Source organism: Salvelinus sp. IW2-2015, linkage group LG7 (assembly GCF_002910315.2).
Source record: "Salvelinus sp. IW2-2015 linkage group LG7, ASM291031v2, whole genome shotgun sequence".
NCBI classification, from domain to species: domain Eukaryota; kingdom Metazoa; phylum Chordata; class Actinopteri; order Salmoniformes; family Salmonidae; genus Salvelinus; species Salvelinus sp. IW2-2015.
In genome coordinates this window covers 26,164,595-26,170,702 of record NC_036847.1, presented here as the reverse complement: position 1 = coordinate 26,170,702, position 6,108 = coordinate 26,164,595, and the positions used below count along the sequence as shown (strand labels likewise).

Sequence of the window (6,108 nt, the reverse complement as noted above, 5' to 3'; positions counted from 1 at the left end):
GGCCGTGGAGAACTGGGGTTGGGGTTCACGCAGGAGTCGGCTCTGCTCCGGGTTAACGAAAACAGTCCGCATTACAGCTGTGCATTGTGTGCTGCTGCGACGCTAGGACTCGAGCGGTGTGTATTTGGCACAATTAAAGGGTTAAAAACGCTCGACCTCTACTGCCGGAGAGTGGTGCAGTTTGTTGTGAGCCATCTAACATCAGTCTGAGATGCATGGATTATGAGGCTGGCGGGAGAGGAGAGAGGGAGAGTAGAGAGAGAGAGGAGAGAGAGAGAGAGGAGAAAGAGAGAGAGGGAGAGAGGAGGAGAGAGAGAGAGAGAGAGAGAGAGAGAGCGAGAGAGAGGCAGCTGTTAAAACTGCATACACCTCCATAGCATGCTGACATTTAATTGTTGATTCACAAGATCTTCTCTGTTATCTATTATATTGACGGGAGAGTAGAATGATGAAAGTTATAGAGTCAAAAACTGAAAACCATCATGTATACACGGTTATCTGTGTTGTAATATTATAAAGCTGCTTGTGAATTTTTACATATTAACTTAAAATTCTGGCCAATCGTCCTTATTCACTGGTGAATAAACCAATTCACTGCTCATAGTTTTGAGCGAAAAGCTTTTATATTACGAATACCTTGATTTTTCCCACTCGAAGAGGGAAATACTGGCTATGTCAGGGTAGTGAAGAAAAACAGCATTGGGTTTTATATGGGTAGTGATGAGAGAAATGGTGTATCTGAGTCCCAAGATGTGCAGCCATATCATATGCTGTCATTCATCTCAGGGCTCGTATAGGCTACTATGACGTAGCAGAGAATAATTATCCTGCCACCCACCATCTTAGAAAAGCCTTAGGTATTCTACTCCAACCAGACTAGTACACATTTAAATGAATTATGAAACATTTATTTTCAGTAAATATTGTTCCTTAGCTATCAGTCCTATCAGTCCTATCGGTCCTGTTGGTCCTGTCGGTCCTACCGGTCCTTAGTATTGATCCCTTTCATCATCCAGTATACAGTTGCTCCAGGGCAACAGCTATGAAATCATTTGAATCTTGCCTGCTGACAGGCACTGGATGGGGATGGAGTAGTACGCTGTACAGCAGCTGTGACGTTAACAGTCCAGGCCCTCTGGTTGAATTCATTAGCAGAATCTACTGCAGTCTGCAGCAGCCCACTTAGCCCAGGCACCCTGCGCCAGGTCTCTGACTTGGAGAGAGGGAGGCAGCAGAGGAAATGGGCTTCAGGGGTCATGAGTACGAGAGAGGAGACAGCTCTGTTAGGTCAAGGGTCAAAGATTATGTGAGCAATACTCTGGCCAATGACTGATATTAGTGGCTGATATCAATCCTACCCCACATCCATTGTCCTGTTTGTTTCCACCAGCTGTTCATTCTGACAATATGGCTCTGATATTAGTCGTATGGATGGATAGATGGAGAGTGGAGAGAGAAGGGGATGGATGGTGCAGACGTAGTGGATGAGGAGAAAATAACCTGACAAGACTGGAAGACGTAGGAGCTGAGAGGTTATTAACCAAGCCTTTATCATGATGTAATTGAGAGGGAGCAGGATGTATCTATATTGGAGTCACCATCTATTCCTTAATTTTATCTGAGTGTTCATTATACACTGAGTGGACAAAACATTAGGAACACTGTCCTAATATTGAGTTGCACTACCTTTTGCCCTCACAACAGCCTCAATTYGTCAGGGCATGGAAAGCGTTACACAGGGATGCTGGCCCATGTTGACTCCAATGTTTTCCACAGTTGTGTCTAGTTGGCTGGATGTCCTTTGGGTGGTGGACTATTCTTGATACACACAGGGAAATGTTGAGCATGAAAAACCCAGCGTTGCGGTTCTTGACAAACTCAAACCGGTGCGCCTGGCACCTACAACCATACCCCGTTCAAATGCACTTAGATATGCTGTCTTGCTCATTCACCCTCTGAATGGCACACACACAATCCATGTCTCAACTGTCTCAAAGCTTAAAAATCCTTCTTTGACCTTTCTCCTCCCCTTCATCTACATGGATTGAAGTGGCATCAATACGGAATAATAACTTTCAACTTGATTCACCTGGTCAATCTGTCATGGAAAGAGCAATTGTTACGTTCCCCAGTTTCTGTGTTGTTTTGGGTTTGTATGTGTTTGCATGTGTGYATTTCAGGAAATGGCTTCCTGGATTCTAAGCAGCTGATTGATCGGCCCCATCGATGATTGGAGCTCTGAACCCTCCCTCTCATCAGGGGAAACAGCTGTTTTCATTTACCAGCTCCTTCTCCAGCTGGATAAAAGCCAGTGTTCCTTCGTCAGGAGAGAGTCCTGTGTTGGTTGTTGCTCAGTTTTGTTGAAAGTWTTTTGTAGCTGCTACTTCTGAGGTATGTGTATGCCAAAAGGAGTCAGTGTTTTTGATTATTGAAATTGTTCACTGTAAGTTAGTAATTATTCTGTTTCATGTGTTCCCAGGGGGGAAGGGGGAGGCAACTAGGGAGTGCTTAGGCAAGAGGCCTGCGGGCATACATAACCCGTAGTGTTTACTGTCTATGCACACTAGGTAAGACCTGGGCGGAACATCCCCTGTATTTTGGTTAGGGCGCCAGGAGGTGCTAAAAGGGTAGGTAGGTAGTGGGTAGGTAGGTAGGTAGGAGAGGGGTCTATAACTTTTACCTTCTTTGCTTTGGTTCYGTCCAGACCCTTTCCCCCACCTCACCGTGTTAAGGAAATAAATTCYCTTGAAACGGTCATATTYTCTGCCTTTGTCACCCTTACCTGCACCTACAGTCACATACCTCTTTCACTCCACGGGGAGTTGAGTGTAGCAGGGTGTTGCGTTCCCTCCTCCACGAGGCGTACGTAACAGCAATTTTGTACACTCAGCGTATGCCTCTTGGGGGTGATGTACCATTTCCTAGGAGGACAAAGTTCTAAAGAGAGCTGTCTGATTGCATAAGGACTGTAGGTGCTATGCTGCTCTATAGACCTAGTGATGTATATGTCTCTCTCTCTCTTTAATCAGCTCAAATTGCTGCTGATCGTTTCCACTTCTGACAATCAAATGGCACCCTATTCGCCTATATAGTGCACTACTTTTTACTAGGGCCCATAGTAGTGCACTTTGTAGGRAACAGGGTGCCATTTGGGAAGCAAACTCTACTGTATCTATTTCATTATGACATCACATCAGCCAATCAGACATCTTAATGGTGCAGAATGTGGCAGGGGAAATTCTTTAAGAGAAGATAGGAGAAAATGGGGTTCTGTTAGAGGAAAAATACACCTTTTAGCTTTAATCAGAGCCAATGATTAATGTTTCAGTTGTGAACCGGTGACAGGTATAGAGCGTATCATGAAAAACAGTGTCTCCCTTTCTGTGCCTTCTTCTTTGTGAAGAATTGTGCAGGTGACAAGAGGGAAGGGGGGAGGGAGGGAGATTGAGAGGCAATTTAGTGGGAGGCAGATGACACTTTGAAGGCTGACTTGACAGGCCTGCTCTGGGCTGGGCCCTGATTGGACGGCTGCTGCTGCGCTGTTTGCCTTTCCCCTGTGACAAAGACGAGAGGAAGGGATGAAGAGATCCATAATTGTAACCTAGGCAGTTAATAAAAATTCACACAGCGGCTTCTTCTCTTCTCCTCCTTCTGGAGCAAGGAAATCAAAGAGGAGCCGAGTGTCTGTGAGAGGCACTCTGTATGTGTGTGTGGCGAAGTGAGACTGCACTTTAAAGGAGAACGCCGCTGAGCGTTCAAAGCTTTCTGCTTTCACCTGAGTGACACAGCAGACAGCACCCACACACAAGTCAAATCCTATTTCAGCTCAGAGGCTTACAAGAATTCTTACTGATCTGATCCAGTTCTTTTCGTGTGTGAATAAAGCAGTGAGTCTGTCTTTCATTAGATCCAAAATGACTGTGTTTCTTCTGGGTTTCTTCATATAAAAGGGTCTTATGGGGAAACTGTCCATACATGAAGACATGTAGTAGAACAAAAGCCTAGGGCAGGGCTTGCCAACTGGCGGCCCGTGGGCTGAATTTGGCACGCAGGTGATTTTATTTGGCCCTCCAAGTTTTCTGACCAACAAAATATATATATTATTTTTTGTTACTGTTGGACATAAAATACTGTAAAAACACCAACAAATCAGCTCCAAGTGATTTACAATTTTACTAAGTATTCCTACACATAATAGAGATACATGTGATCATATACAAATGTAAGCAACGTTTAAAATTATTGTTTTAGTCAAATATTATATGTGTGGGCTTCTTGCGGTCAAGAAAAAATCTAGTTGAAGGTCCCTGGCCTAGAGCACAGTTCTGATGTTGGGTACTGAAGCAATCATGAAGAAACACAGCCCCCTCAGAACCACTTATGTGAACTACAGTCTGCCTGAGTGGGGGAGGGTTGTGAATGCAGAAGGTAAGGAGACACTACTTTGGAACAAATATGTTCAGATATTCTCTAAAAAGATTCTCTGAGACCCAAAAAGCAAGATTCTAGTGAGGTGTGAGATGTAAGTCATTATATAACGAGACCATTAAAAAAAGACTTGAGAACGTGGTCATGATGGTGGTGTTGTGTGTGTATGCATGTATCATTTCTGTGACTGTACAGTATGCATCTGCCTAAAGTTTGTGCTGTGTTTGAGCATGTAGTATCAATGTCTTTATGATTCACTGCATTTCCTGGCATGAAGCACTTGTTCCACAATATCTGTTGTTCCACAATACATTTCCCTCCCTCCCTCTACTCTGCCCTCCCCACCTTCACCCTGACCACCCACCGACCGCAGCGGTGGAAAAATACCATTCCCTTAATTAAACATGTACCCAGAGGACTAGAGCATAAATGCAATTTGTAACGATTCCCCCGCCTGCCCCGGCCTTGATTATACAGAGAGGGGCTCTTTATGCTGAACAAAGCCTTCTGACAGCACTTAATCTTCCATTAGAACCCACTAGGAACAGAACAGCCCCCCAGTCTTCCCCAGCCTTCCAAACCCACCACCATCCAACCCCTCCCATGCCCCCCAACCCTCTCACCCCTGCCCGCCAGCCCCCCCACGCTCCTACCCTCAGACTCCACCAGCCATCCACTCTCCAACCTGCTCCTACACTCCAGATTTACAGAAAAGTGTCTGRGGTATTTCAAATTCAGACTGAAGTCTCAAACCATAACAACAAGGTTAAGCAGGTTAGAGGGGGACTGTATAGAGAGAGCTGAGGCCCTGACTGACTGGAGCCTGATGGTGTTAAAACTCTCTAATTAAATACTGCATGGGAACCCCTCTCCATCTGCTCCATTAAGAGACTAGCTAGAGCATTAAGGGAGATTTGAAATATGGTTTGTGGGGAGGTTGGGGGTTAGCAGGACAAGCATTTGAATGAATCAATCATCCTCCACATCATCTACGTGAGTGTGTGTAATGTGTGTAGTGTGTGTGTGTGTGTGTGTGTGTAGTACTACTCACGTTGACAGACTCACGGCCTCCGTACTTGACGCGTATCCTAGGCTCCTGAACCACATCCAGATTAGTTCCTGTCACCATCAGAGGAGTGTGGCCGCTGTTTCACACACACACAAACACACACAGAAAAGTTTTACAAACAAACAACACACCGAACTACAAGACTTTCTCTCCAAAACGTCCTGCCTGCACAAGCTTTTTTCGAAAGTTTTTACCTCAGATTAAAAAAAAGTGTTTTCAGAAGATAATAGGTTTTTGAGGTAAGTAAATGATTAAAGATGATTTTAACTGAACTTAAGTAGATCTGTCAGGCTCATGTTTGAGGGGGTCGTAGCTACGTGGCTCAAGGGATAATACACAACACAAACAAGGCAGGCTTGGCTGAAACAAACACAGACAGACAGACAGGAGAGACAGGGCAGGTGCCGGAGCAGGGGCCTTCCCTACAGCTGTTATAGGGATTGGGACTGTTATAGTGGTTGCTGAAATACTGAAGTAACACTGAGGACTGTTAGGTGACTGGGCTGGGAGCACTAGAGTAGCATCTAGATCAGCATCGGCGGATCACCTTGTAGATCAGCATCTAGATCAGCATTTAGATCAGCATCTAGATCAGCATCTAGATCAGCATT

At 45.0% G+C, this 6,108-nt stretch overlaps 1 pseudogene; it reads right to left on the bottom strand.

Annotated features, from left to right (window-relative positions):
* LOC111966117 (plexin-A2-like) overlaps nucleotides 1–6,108 on the bottom strand; it is a 90,088-nt pseudogene that overhangs the window by 47,698 nt on the left and 36,282 nt on the right.